Source organism: Bombus pascuorum, chromosome 3 (genome assembly GCF_905332965.1).
Source record: "Bombus pascuorum chromosome 3, iyBomPasc1.1, whole genome shotgun sequence".
In the NCBI taxonomy this organism is placed as follows: Eukaryota; Metazoa; Arthropoda; class Insecta; order Hymenoptera; family Apidae; genus Bombus; species Bombus pascuorum.
In genome coordinates, this window is record NC_083490.1 from 7,534,458 (window position 1) to 7,550,160 (window position 15,703).

At 36.5% G+C, this 15,703-nt stretch overlaps 1 protein-coding gene across 1 annotated transcript in view; it reads right to left on the reverse strand.

Moving 5' to 3' along the window:
- The window catches only part of LOC132905635 (E3 ubiquitin-protein ligase MIB1-like), a 243,809-nt gene that overhangs the window by 175,567 nt on the left and 52,539 nt on the right, over positions 1 to 15,703 (reverse strand). Inside the window, exon 2 of the mRNA XM_060957140.1 lies at positions 9,207 to 9,270. The gene's annotated coding sequence lies outside the window, so the exon portion shown is untranslated. The remainder of the gene's footprint in view (positions 1 to 9,206; positions 9,271 to 15,703) is intronic.

A 15,703-nucleotide genomic window follows, 5' to 3' on the forward strand; every position in this document is an offset into this window, starting at 1 on the left:
ATACGAGCGAGGAAATGTTACTCGAACAAGCATTATCACGAAACATAGCAAAAAGGAGACACAAAATTGGTCTAATTATATGGAATATTAAAGAATTATTTATAAAATACAGATATAAAATATAAAAGACCCCATAAAATATCAAACTTAATCAAGACTACACAAAAATTAAGTACCTACTTAAGACGATATAAAAGTATATAAAACGAATATCGAGCAACAAACATTCTATGATTCGTTAATCGCGTTAATTGACTGACTGGTTGTTCAAATTCGAGGAATTTCCTTAATTTGTACACAGCCGTTGATTGATCGAGAAAGTTTGTCGGCGTGTCAGCGAATCCACTTTAATCGGTTTCAGTTCAGTGCGAGCTAATCTAATTCATGATGATCGGTTTGGTATTTATAATTAAGGGAAAAGTGACTAACTACCTGACGATACGCCGCCCGCTTACGCAGCCCGACCTAAGTGAGTCAATCAATCAAGAAGATTACATTCTTCCCGGCGAAAGTTTCAACTCGGCCGTAAATTTTAAACGAGGCTAGCTGCTGCAACACTTTCCGCTTGCAATCGATACACGTTACTTCATCTTCTAAGGCACTTTCCACGGAATTCAAGCGTTCAGGGCTATTACGTTTCCGTATAGTAAATAGCAAGCGAATTACACGCAGGCACTAGCTCTTGATCGAAGATTCGTATCGTAGGAACAGCCACGATAGTTATCAATAGCAGCAATCTTAAGTTAAAAATTCCAAGGGAAGACAATATTATTTGTTATTATCAGTAATATCGTCAAATATGCAAAATAAGAAAAATGAATGTTCAAAATGTTCAAAGTTTTATTGTAACGTTCTGACAAAGAACTCAAAGCAGGAATAGCGAAGCTAAACGAACTCATCATCGAAAGACGGAGCCTTAAATCTCGAGGAGAATCGAAAGAACACCGTAAGAAGATGAAAATCCATCGAAGAGAAAGAACAGTTTACTTCGGTTCGCTGCGAATCGATGACATCGCGGCGAAATTGGAAAGGATGTTGAAGAATTATGAGACGTGGAGAAAGCGGGCATCGAAGCCTGTCCAAACGTCGATGACAAATTTGCTTTCGCCTATGGTAGGACGAGGGAGATAGAGAATAGGACAAGGACCGAGTTTCCGAAGCTCCATTCCGTTTCTTGCAGGTCTGGAACGTTGCCACATGGAAATCAATTATATTATTCCGTTCTCGAAACATTGTTAAGCGCGAAGGTTCCCCAACGCGAGAGAATTGAACAGCCAACGCCGAATGATCTCGCTTATGTGTGTTTCAATCGAGGTCTCTAGACTCAAACACTTCTAGACTCTAGAATCTCTAGATCGATCGACTCTCCACAGGAATTTTAACTAATGCGAAGAATATACGATATTGTTAAAAAATGATTTTCTTATTTTCGGCAAAATGTGAGATTATATGCCAACTTCTTTTGAATTCTCCAATTCTCCTCTCGAACAGTTACGAAGATTTTCTTCTAAAATATTCGGTTAATGGTGTCAGGTTTATTGTTCTTCCAGATTACATTTTTCACGAAATAAATGGAAATGTATACGCATTGAGTTCAAAGAATGGAACAGATAAAATAATAATTTCCAATCGTATATAAAATATAATATTTGTATATTAATCATGTATCTAGGCAATGTTCTATTTTTACCTTTTAATTAAAGAATTGGGAAGTTTCCTCTTCCATCATTGGAATCGTACTTATTCGTTTCGTAAAAATTGCAACCTAATGGCATAAAAAAATTACGTGTTGTAAATATAATTGTAATCTGTTTGATAATGTACAATGTACAATGGAGAATAATTTCTTTATGGAGCTTTTAATTGCTTCAATAAAGGAAATCTCCATTTAGATTCCATCTCTGTACTCGTAAAAACATGAATTTTATATTAAGATAAATATCCGCAGTTTAATTATCACACGACACTGGCAATAATTAACGGCCCTTAATGTCCATTAATCGCGACTGATTTTTATATCATGATTTTAAAAAATTGCTACCTGGATCCTTCGTAAGGAAAATTATCTGCAATTATAAAATTATATATGAAGCGATCGTTGCCATAGAATATTTCATCGATCCGAAAAGAACTTGTGAAAGACCGACGTTCGTTCTAAAAGAAGAAGCCTTCTGAAAGATGTCTCTTTTAAAACGTCTAGACCGTTTTTACTTCGGAATTTATGCGCAGGTTGCTTCGAGTTTAGGTGAATTACGGCCTCGATCGATTACAGGAAATTATCTTGGCAATGAAATTATTTCAGATCGAAACGGCACGTACGTCCACTTTAGAAACGGGTATCGGAACGACGTAACGATATTGTTCCGGTCGTGAGAAACGACAGCGAACGCTCACACGTCGCATTAAATTACAGAGTTCATTTAGGAAAAACTTCACGTAGTTGCACTTTACTTATACACGCTGCACTCTGACGCGGCCAGTGAATTACGTGGGCTGTGCTAACGTTCTTCTCAACTTGAGAAAGAGCACACGAATTTTACATGCGTGCTGTGACCGAGCGTATAAAGTGTGGTTAGACTCGCGGAATAACGGAAGAATAACAGCGATTCTTTTCGTAAAATGTAAATCAAACTCGCAGTATAATTTGTATGATGTGATGTACGAGAAATATGCCGGGAAAAACATGGTAAGCTCTCTTTTATTGATTTTTCGATTTTTATGCTATTTGATGATTAAAGGGTAGTTGAAACGTAGTTGAAATGGAAAACAACCTGTTAGAGCTACAGACATAAATTTTTTCAAAATAAGTGATAAATCCAGCAAGTTTGTTTGTCTGAAGGCTCATGTTTTTTAATCCAATAACATAGCTAATGTTGCAACGATTAATTATCAATGTTGAAGAGAATCGTAAAATCCTATATGTAATTTTTAAATCTAATAAGAAAAGGAGATTTAGTCTCCGTATAAGATCATATTTTACCATGTAGAATGAAAATATCTGTTACTTAAACTTAAAATGAATCGAACTTAACCCTAATATCCAACAATTTAAGAAACTTAACTAATAGAAAAAGGTAGTAGAAACGTCTGTTTTATTTCCTAAATCTTTAACGCAATAGCGAATAACGCTGAGCCGGGTGATGTTGAACAAAGTAACATCGATTGGAATAATATTATTTAAACCAACGTTAGCCAATGCTACGATAACTTTACTTGGAACAATAAACTAAATTAAAATAATACCGATTGGAATAGCGTTATTTGGAACAATACCAAGAGTAACAATTCCCAGACTAAACAATTTCAATCAGTATGATTGATCATCAAAATCTCGAAGATCGTATACATTCTACTGCCATACACGAAACACGAAAATACGAAATTATTTATCTAAAATACGAAAGCTCGATCAATCTTTCTTTCGAGAAAGACACTGAAACGGCAAGATTACCGAACAAAATAGCTACCGTTGATGATAGTTATATGGTTTATCGTGTTGTTTAAAGTTCTAATAACTTTCTTTTTAAGCCGGTCAAACTATTTCCCGCACGCCAGTACCTATCCTATTCCTGGTAACAACGTGTCCTTGTAAGGATATCAAGAAGGATCACGCGAACCAGTGGTTTTAAGGCAAGAAATAGCGCACAGTGTTATGTGAACACGTCTTTCTGCCCGTAAAGACGGCTCTGCATGCTTCTAAACACGTCTTTTCAGTCTTCAGAATTTATTTTTACGCCACCATAAAGCCTGCCTCAAAGAAATTATGCTATTCTGAATTTAGGCAGAAAATCCAGCGCGTTTTCCTAGCAAATGGAAATAATATACATTTGTTGTTGTGCAGTAGAAATAATTACATGAATATCGTTGTAGTTCTTTGACATTCAATATGTTACTTTTCGAATTCAAATTTATGCGTTTTAACATATGCGTAAATTTATTATGGAAAATTATAATATTTCTGAATTTTTAATACCGCGCTATCGACTTTTTTATGCATTATATCGATGTTATCTTTTATAAGTTACGTATAATTTTACAGATTGCCATGCTTTTCTTATCGAAAATAATTTTATACCGCTATCCAATGGAGATATAGAACATTGGTGTTTACTATTTTTATCTATGAAACCCTCAAGATTCTATCGCCGAAATTGTGCTTCTGTTCCACTTCTTCATGCAACGATATTTCACGCATAGGTATAAGTACCCCTACACAGAGATCCACACAGGCATTTGAACAGAACACTTACACAGGTCATACTCGTTACTATATAGAGAGTGGGGTTCAAAATAATTTAAGGGATCATGGGTCACTACCTAAGTCCAGACTGAGAGTAACTGGTCAACAATTAACAATTCTTGTGTACGTTGTTAATTATATCACTCGCTTATATACATCAGGTTCTGTAGTTCTGTTTAATAAACATCACTGAATATTATTTCAACACAAACATTGTGTCTTCCACAGATTATTAATCTTAACTTCAAGATTAAATTCTAACAATTACGGATTACAAAAGCAGCCGGTTTCAAATAATTTTAATTCTTCCATACCAGAGTATCTCAATGGAAGTTTGTTATATCGTATTACACAAATTAAGAAAGTGTTTTAGTACTATACAGAATATCAGAAAATAAAAGAGAAAGGTAAAAGTAAATAAAAAGAATCGTTTACATTATATCAAATAAATCATACTATCGTTTAATCGCTGGTCAGATAAAAGTGTGTCTCTTCTATATAAAATTCTTGTACTTTGAAATTATATCTTATACAAATTTCTGTAATATAAATTAACCGCGTACGAGATAAAGTAAAAAATTGCCTAATATGTCAATTTGAATTTCTCAGCGATTTCTAGCTCAATTCTCTATTCTTTTATTATATTTACTGCTATACGATAAATTTGTCTTTCTTCCCGTTAAATGAACAGACAGATAAATAAAATACGACCGTGCAAGAATTAACCTGAGCTCGCGAGATGCATTCAGTTACGAGGTCTTAGGTGGATCAATAAATCTCCGAAGTACAAGGAGAAAAAAAGAAAAGCAACAAAGAAGAGAAGAAATGAAATGCACGAGCAATTTCATCGATTCCCGCAGGATCCGTTAGGAGTTAAACGCGCCCTTAAAAGCATCCGCCATGAACTGGTGCAATCTCTGATGATCTTAGCGGTAGAATGGTGCCACGCGAAGTCGTTTTCTACGCTTCTAGTGAATGCCTCTTCTCACCGACGATTTCTAACCACCGTTGGTCAGGTCGAGGCGCGTTTTAACCTTTTTTATAGCTTCTTTTTTACGACTCGTTACGACAATACATCCTTTGACTCTCGTCACCACCTACTCGCCTTTTTCACTCGCTCGCCTCTTGACACGCACTCACCCACGATAGCATCCACCTCCACCGTTGCCCACGCGCGCTAACTTTTGTAAATATCCACAAGCACAGCACCATCCATCTGTCAAGCGCATACTCTGCTATTTCCATATAATAGTTTCGTTAACTGGGCCACCTTCTAACGTCTCGCGTAATATCGTACGTTCCGACGAGAAACGAGAGACGTTAACAAAAGATAGATCTTTGATTCGATCAGCATTCACAGATAATTCTTCTTGGTTTCTTAACTTTGAAGCTTCGAGATAAAGTTCTTGAAATTAGAACGTAACAACCAAGTTAGTTCTTCTATTTTTTAATTGTACGAATAAATGTTGTTATACTCTTCGATATATTATTTGAAGCAATTATTCGTTGTTACTGTTTCGCGGAAAATTGTAACTTCCTTTTGGATGTATGAATTTTTAGAACAATTTCCTCAGTATTATGTCATTTGATGGTTAAGAAGAAGAAGATTTGAAATAATACAAAAACTTGAGATATTCGAAGATATAAGTTTCTTCAATTACTTTCGAAAATATTTTTCGTATGGAAAATATTATTTCATAATATGGTATTTTTAATATGACATTTCATAGATACCTAGCCCGATAATAAAAATATATATCTAATTTCAGAATCAGATGCAAAGATAGCATCGACGTGTGATTGGCCGACGGCATATCGAATCTTAAAATTGTTCTTTCACAAAACAAGAGAAATCTAACTTATATTTTTCACCTGTGAACCTCGTATTATCGTATTCATTAATTACACTGTAACGTGAAATTACGTTACATAAAGATCGTCAGAGAGTTTCCAAATTTTTTACCCACAGCATATCTTACAATACTTGTGCGATTTTTATCGACTCTCCTCCAACTATCAATAACTGAGAACGTTATAAAGGCGGTGTATAAAAATATCATTTAATAATAATCGTCCTCCACCTTTTCTTCCAGTGAGACGTGTTCAGACTTCGATTAAGGAACACAGTCGAAGAAGATAGGTTCAATCGAGTATGATTTCAGCCTCGGCAGGGATAGAATGAAGAAAAGGAGTGCGGGATGAGCGCGATGAGAAACACCGATACCGTGAACGCTTGCAAACATAGCCGTGTACACGTGACTAGACAACGTGAGTAGAGAACGTGAGTGGCGCAAGGAAAAGCTGCCGAGAATGCGAAGCGAAGGCTCTAGATTAAATACCGATATGACGAGCATCTATTCTCTGGGGAACCTTCCGCTGTAGCCTGCGCGTGGCCAGAAACGGCCAGGAAAGCGAAACAAAGGGGTTGCTTCAAAGAATTTCTTGTCGCAACGCGAAATAGCCGCCCTGCAATTTTGCGATATTGTTTCCTACCCTTCAGACTCTTGCTGCACCTTTCTTCTGGTGGTATATATATATATAATAGATATATACATTGTTTAACAGGTTTCGTAATAAATAAATAAGAAGTAAATATTTTGCGAAATTAGTATTCAATCTTTTGGGATCCTCTTTCTCATTGTCAGTTGGAATTATAATTATTTTATAATTTTCTGTCGCAAATAGCTGCTCTGTAATTTTACTGTTTTTTATCCTGCAGACTCTTGCTGCATCTTTCTTCTGGTAGATGTGAAACTATATATATAATAATAGATATATATATTGTTTAACAGGTTTCGTAATAAATAAATAACAAGTAAATATTTGGCGAAATTAGTATTCAATCTTTTGGGATCCTCTTTCTCATTGTCAGTTGGAATTATAATTATCTTATAATTTTCTGTCGCAAATAGCTGCTCTGTAATTTTACTGTTTCTTATCCTTCAGACTCTTATTGCATTTTTTACTACGTACTATGTAATGCACTATGTGATGAATGGGTGTAATGCAAAGTTACGTATATTAATTAACAAGATTCATAATAAATAAACAACGAGTCAGTGTTTGATTAAATTAGTATTAAATTGCTTGCTGATCCTTTAATTCGTTGTCAGTTGGAAATGAATCATGTTACGTAGAAAGGATGCAGCCTATAAAAATGAAGAATTTTTCAGGTGCAACCACAGTTAGAATTTAGCATATTTTGATAAAAAGAGAATCATCTACTGATACTGTGTTAAGCAGCAGTATAAAATAAATTCGAGTAGGATTTTTAGCTTCTCAGCTGAATGCTATCAAGACACGACTTTGCATCAGAAAGAAATTGGAAAACAATGATACTGGAAAATTGTATTTTCAAATCATATTGTCTAAGGAATGAAATATTACGTTTTTACAATTCTGCATGCTTAATTAAATATGCAGATTGCCTTACGGATTTCGAAAAATGTATAGAAACGGATAATGTTATGGAAATATGTGTGTATGTTTTCTTCTGTGTTCTTGGAATGTCAGAAACGTATCTACAAAAATGCTGACAGTTTGACAGATTGAGTGGATGTAATCGGCAGTGTGGAAGCACTGATATACAAGCACGAGTGTACGATGCATAAACTTCTTTAAATATCGGAAAGCGGGACTTGAAATCTTTTGCATAGAATTGGATGCGTGTCATGTTAGGTTGTCACCAGCAGATAATCATTTGTTAACTTTGAAACGGTTCCTCGAAGATGAGACCATATAACGTACTTCAAAGTGCAATTACCATTCTAAACGATTCCTCTTGAAACGAAAGCGCACTGAAAATATTTCAATAATCGCGATATATCATCCTTTACGTTCTAAACTATTCAATTTTGGTTCTAAGATACTAATTGCGAGTGGTATAAAAAATAATTGTGGTCAATGTTTATAACGATTCGTAACAATTCAAAGTATTCCTCGGAAAAATAAAGTATTGATAAAAATTTACAAGTATAGAAAGCTTGGTCCGAATCTACTGTAAATCGTAACTTTTACGAATACTTTCATCCGTGACTTTTTATTTTAAAATACGCAAAATGTTTCAAACTTCGTTAATTGAAAAACACAAAAATGTGATTCTTAACAATTAGTACGAATACCAGAGCAAACTTTTAAAAGTCGTTGATTCAACGAAATCGGTAAATTCCTGCGCAAGAGGATATAAAATGTTCAAGTACAAACCATTTAAAGAACGAACACGAAATCTTCGCTTGAAGCGGGGAAGAAAATTGCCTGAAAATGTTCCCAGCCATTAATTGCAACGAGCGGATAACTCGGCCTGCCGTTTTAACCCAGTTATCAAACAGTTCCACGGTATTTGTGCTGCGAGTGAAATTACATTCGTTAACCTACTATTTTTCCTGCCAAGGTATTTATTCTCGGCGCGTTAACAATCTCGGGATATATTTTTCGAAATTGTTCACGTGCTTCGTGCCGTTTGAAACAGCACGGCAACGTTCAAAGAGTAGAATTCATACGAGGGGAAATCTTACGCAAGGTCGAGCCAAAGAAACGTGTCGTTAATTGAAAAGGAACCGATTGCTTTTTAATTAACTCGTTACTTTGTATCAAGCGTACGTCGATAGACGAGTATAATCGAGCCTTTTGTACGCGCCCGTTATCCTCCACATTCACGATAGTTTATTTAACAAGCTACGTGCCTCTTCCTTTCTCTCGTTAATACCCTCTCACGTTCTTCCTTCTCCTCTGTTCCCGCCACGTTCTGACGTTCCGCTCCACGACAATGGCATTTCTATTGTCGCTTTGTGAACGGTCCCGCGATTCCGTAATTATAATTGAAGCGACAACGCGGCGAGGGACGAGCACGAAAAGGGAGGTTAATCGTCAAAGCGCATCGACCACTCGTTTTTTAATAATGGGATTTTGCGAGGAACGACCACCTTCCTTGGCGCGACAATTTCAAAAACAGAGAGCATTGTCTTACCAGTCAAAGCGTATACCTCGCCGTCGATTTTCTGCTCGGCGATTAGTTGCATCGTCTCACTTACCTGAAACAGAGATGAAAGACTATCGTTAGAGAGAAATTTACAGATACGACAATCGTTTCGTTTGGGAATTTCGAACAGATTATGGTTACATTATTACGTGTATACCTTATGCAGCGTATTTGCATTTGTCACTTTTGTTATTTTATTATGCATATAAAAGCAAGTTTTTTTTTAAAAATAAGATACGATATAAAGCGCGTTATCGATATCAAAGTAGTAAAATAATTTGTAAGACGGAGATAAAGGAAATTTTTTAATCAATCGTATACCATTTACTTTCCCATTTTCTTCGGTCTTAGTTCTGGAAGCGTAGAATAAAAAAGTTCGTAAAACACGAAATAATTCATCGATCGTTAGAATTTTAGAGGATATTAAGAGAAAAAGATTAACTATACGGCAGAAACTAATCCTAAATAAAAAAATATTATATAGAATAGAAATCTACGTATGGAGAACAATTTCAATTCTATACAATTTGAAAAATCGATTTCAGATTCCAATAAAAGTGCACAAACTATATCATCAATTACGCTTCGAATTTTTCATATTCGTTTTCCTCTTTTTCTGAAAAAGATAAACACAAATCACGTTATTTTTCATACATGATGGACAAATACAGGTGTAATGAATCAGAAACAGTAAATTTTCAAAAACCTTTATTTACAAGCAATTTTTTCACATTTTCACCATCACACTCTCGTTGGTTACGAGGAAATTGATGTTTGCAGAGGAATAAAAGGTATAATAGCGTTAATCTTTTATTAATCTTTTACAATATAAAAGAATCATTGGACGCTTTTAAAATGTTTATTGTATCCAATGGAAGATGCTTAAGGGATTATGTGAGTCTGTAAGAAGACTCGAAGTAAAAGGATTCTTCTGGATGGTCCTTCGTTTGCCATAGCCATTAGATTCTTGCGGAAGTGAAACGCTATGTCTCTGCTATGTCGTAACATCCAAGCGTTTATGCTGCTGCACACCGCTCGAACGCGTCTAAATACACGTTGGTTCGTGAACACAGGTGGAATAGCACGTAAATTGGATGCAGGGCCAGGGAACTCTAGCTAGTGGTTAAAGGAAGCAAGGTAGATGGAATGACACGGACGAAAGGAAAGAAATGGGGAAACGAATTGGAACAAGGGAAAAAGTGAGTGGAGAGAAGGACGATGAAGCAGATGACCTGGCGTAGTTACCGCTGCACCTGAAACAACTTAGTTCTTGTTATAAAAGGAAGCTCGATGAACGAATATTTGAATTTTTCTAGATTCTTATTTTATTATTTTCCTGCAAATAATACGTTTACAGTAGAAACAATTGAGTATCACGTATTACTGATCTAATTATTATTATTAACAATAAGAAAGAAACTAATAGATAACGTGAAGTAATAAAGCATTGGAAAATAAAGCAGCACCAAGAAGAAGATACAGTGTTAATTACAGAATATGGAAGTTGACGAAGAAATATTTTCCATATAAATTAGGAATAATCGATGAACCAATAAAATAAAACTTATTAACAGCGTAATTATTGAAATTTGAATCTACGAACGTATCACTGTCAATATTTTAATAGTAAAATTCTATCATTTAAAAAAAAGTATGTAATTGCTAATAACGATTTTTCATGAAACTATCTTTCAGTTTCTTTCGCAATCCTTGCAGTTAAACAGTATAAAACAGAATCAAATTCACGCAATAGAAAAAAGCACAAAAGAACGGCAATGAACAGCAACATTCAAGGAAGGAATGGAAACGATCAGGGGAAAGTAGGTTAAGTAACCGAGAGCGGAAGTGGGAAGACAGCATCAGTCGAATCTCGAGATTACCGTGCAGATCAACACCGAGGGATGATAGTCCGCGCAACACGGGGCAGTTTAAATTTAACCGTCAGAGTGTTTAAGTGCTCTTCTGTTGGCCCTTTTCCTTCCACCTTCTCTGTCCTTCTTATCCCTCTCTCTACTTGAGGAACTAAGTGACTGTGAAAGCGGTCGAGCTTCCCACCCGTTTCAACGGCTGCAACGTGCCGTGGATTAAAATGGGTCTGCTGGAAACGCCTGAAAAAAACCTCTGCCAACGGAATTTTTTACGTTTTGGAAAATTAAAAACAACGGGTGCCACGTCCAGGATACGACTTGAAATAGAATTTGATCCGTAGCTGTAAGCTGTTCCACAAAACACTCTGAAAATGCGAAAAACATGCAGCTCTGTAAATGGATCGTTGTTCATGCTGAGATCGAATCGATGTTTGATTTACGTAGAAATATATTTAATAGAAAAGGAAGATATAAATGAATTTATCGGCTATTTGAAGGTAGGAAAATATGCTATAAAATTAATTATTACCAACTCGTCGTTCAAATTTTTAATCATTTTGAAATAATAATTCTTCTATTTGAATTCTTCCATTTGAAGAATTATTATCCATCGTTTTATTCCCGTTAAAAATATGTTTGCTCGTGTCATAATTTATAAAAATCGATTTATCTTTATTATCTTTTAATCCCATAAGTATAAAAGTTTCAATTTGACAGGTTAAAGAATCAGTAATTAATAAAAATGACGAATAGACACACTTGTATATGTGTTGCGAAATATTACGGAACGATTCTTTAAACGATAATTTCAAATGCATCGGACGAAGAACGAAGCGATCCGGGCAATATCTCTGTTTTAAACAACTAAAATAAAGCATTTCATTTAACAACCGTTAAGACTAACAATCTTCATAACCAAGTAAATCACACCTTGCATTTCAGCGTATGCTTTTTTAATCATCATCTACTAACATGCACGCTAGTAAGTCCACAAGAAAGTAACTGTAAAAGCGAAAATAATAATCGTAACGTTGCAACCTTATTTAATCCTCCGACCTATTGAACAGGTCTGAGGTCGAACATCCTACAGTCACAAATATCGACCAGAAGCTCAAGGCACACTAAACACGGTACAAAACTACGTGTCGCTCTGGACCAACAAATACCATCTGTTCCCCGTAACACGTGTCAATTTCTAGATTCCACCCCCGCCGTTTTGCAATCAACAGCCAGCGGGCGCAGCCCTCAAGCTGCACGGAGCAACGTAGTTCGACGAATTACGGCGGCAGGTCGGAATCACGAAGGAATGTTTGTCAGGTTCTCGTACAGATAACACGAGACCGATATCCTAGCAGTCTACAAAACGGCGGCACGTTTCCAGCATGGTTGAGAAGGTAGAACGAGCAACATCCCGCGGGCTGCGCGAGCTTATCCTTTTTACCGTGGGATTCGCCGTTTTCCCAGACAGCCTCGTACCATTTCGTAAAGTCATCTATTTGCGGGATTAACGTACCGCGGATACCAAGCAACTTCCTGCTAGGTAAGCAGGGGAAACTTTTCGAACCAACCCAGGGAACAGGGAAAGAAGAGAAAAAGAGCGAGTGAGAGAGAGAGCTCAGGCTCGAACGAAAATTAGTTTCACTTTTTTCCCCGAGCCCTTCCACCCCTTCGCTAGTTCTTCCTCCTCCCTGTTAGTCGACGATCCACCCCCACGCCGGCTCTTGCGGCATCCAGCCACTCTCATTCGCCTCTGTCCGCGGAAACATAATCTTTTCTTTGAAATTGCTTAGAACCCTCCGGGCGTTCCGCTACTCTTCTTCCTTTCGCGATGACTCTACATGAATATTTAGTGGCCTCGTAAGAGAGCTTTCGAATTGCTGTGTGTGTAGATGGATAAATTAGAAATGCCAGCGTTCTACCGTTGCCTGGATGGACCACACGAGAAATCTTTAATCGTTAAACACTCGGTGAACCGATCGTGATTGTTGAAATTCTCAAGGGTGGTCACCTTTGGTGGCTAAAAAGTTAGAGAATGTTAAGGTTGAGGTTAATGCGTTTGGAGAATTGCAAGAATAGGTTGGAGAGTTGTTCCTACTGATGTCTGGACGTAGTAACATTAACGTTTCTGATGGTACGCTGTGAAACAAATGTTACCGCAGTTGCGGCATATTTTTGGAAAATGCGTCAATGTTTATGAAATGAGGAACGTCGATTCACGTTTCACGTGCTCAACGTTCATAAAATGAAAACGTCGATTCACGTTTCACGTCCTCGACGATCATAAAATGAAAACGTCGATTCACGTCTACCATCAATAATGTATTAACTTATAGCGCGTAATAAATTTAGTATAATTTAAATTTTATAACAAATTGAGGGCGAGATTGTAGGATATTGTAGCGTGAAAAGTTTAATGCAGTTCGAGAGGAATGCCGAAGTGGACAGACTAAATGATTTCAGTTGATGCGATTCAATTGATATAATGTTTTCATATTTCGATGTTATAATTTAAGCATCACTCTGAATCATCTACTAGCTACACTTTTTGGTAACTGAAGTGACCATCTTTATTTTCTCCCTTTATATTTTTCACACTTTAAATGTTAATTTAAAATGTCGTTTTAAGAGAATAATTGCAATAACTGCACATTATAATTTATATATATATTAGGATATTTTATCACGATCAGTGGATATATTTACTGTATCGTAATAAATAATTATAGAAAAAATTTGCAAGAAGGACCATAATGCACGAGATTACAGTATGCTTCGCAGGACTAACTTGTAAAGCTATTTGATATTAATGATTCTGCGGCAAAGTAGATTAAATACATCATCTTAATAGAGAAACTTTTAAATAGGTTCAGAGGACAAATTACAAGTTCCCAAACTTTTTTAAAGAACTTTTGTCGTGTATTTTCGCCCCTTATGATAGTGACGTTAAAATTTATGTATAAGCTCTTTCACTGTTTAGTAACGTGTATGTATTGTATTTCTATATACACGTTATATTATATAGTTCTATATACATTCTATATACACGTATTTTCTATACATCTTATATCTCCCCTAACTGCAAAAACAGCTGATATCTAACAATGAATACGTGTATTCTTTACAAATTCGACGCAACCTTTGTAAGCCAATATAACGATAAAGATAAACCCTGTGATAGATGAATATATAATTATAATTCAAAATTTTCTACATTTTTTGTTAGTCTGAAATCGTAAAGTTGTTATATTATAAACTACCATTACATTACCCAACAGTCGTTCTTATTAACAATACAACAAACCGGAGAGATACGTTACAGACCGTCATATGTACCGAACCCTTTGTTACACGAAAACAATGTACCGCATTAAAACTCCATCGAAATCCACGTAACACACGCAGTCCATTGGGAACGAAAAATCATTCCTATCGAGCTTTCACCGTTATCTCATTCCCTTCCTCGTCGTCTCTCAAAAAATCGAAACAGCAAGAAATCACAATTTCCTGGTTGGGTAGAAGAAATGAGAGAGGGTCAGATAGACAAAACGGGGGAAAAAAGGGAGAGTGGTAAGAGGTTGTACGGAAAAGCGTCTAGCAAAGATGACGAAGACGTTCGAGACACGAAAATGCGGAAGAAAGCGGAGAAAGGCGCGGAGGGATGGGTAGCTCGAATCTGTCGACCTTGCGGCCAGGCCACAATGCACTGTACTTCGTCCCAATAAAGCCCGCCAGTTTATACACGATCTCTGGCAAATACGTTGCAATTATCATATAAAAGGATCAGTCTGGGGAAGAAGACAGCCCGCTTCTATGGCGCTCCATTATAGGGGAGAGCGCACGAAAGGAATTGCAGTAAGGGCGGAAGATTCTCCGCGGACGAGGAGCAGCAGCAAGGGAAAGGAGAAGAGAAGGATGGGGCGTGTATTGATCTGTCATCGTCCGCCCGGTCCTTTTCGAATTTTAGATCAGCGAGAATCCTATGCAAACCCGTCCCGTTCTACTCTGATTCACCGGCAGCCACCAGAATTCGAAGCTCAGTGCTCGATGAGTTCGATCGATTCAGACCGACGGGATTTGTCTTTAATGGGCGCCGTGTAGCGAATGGAAAATGCCGCGCGCTATTTCCAGAACCTGACATTAGCCACGTATTAATTAGACGTTGCATAAACCGATGGTTTTCGCGTTGAGATTTTTATTTTCTACAAAATCTAGATATTTATATCGTAGTTTTTAAACTTTCACGATGATTAGATGACGCATTTTTCAGGTCTGTCCTGATGAAGCAAACTGAAAATCACGATTTTCGAGTTATCACCGCGAAAATGTTACAGGGACGCTCGTCGTCCGATTATGAAAATCTTATTCGTTTATCTTCGTAATTCGAGCGGCTAGGAGTCGAGATATCGATGTTTGAGATAGAGATATTTGATACTGTGCTGCATCCTACAAATGCATCTCATTGTTAATTGTGTACTGATACGAAGGTTGATTTTCCAGAGTTAAAAATTAAAAATGAGAAACAAAGAACACTTGAAGCTGTTTTATGAGCGTTATTTTCCTCGTTCAGAAATTTGATTTGATTATATCCAAAATCAGCGTTTCTCATTTTCTGGAAAA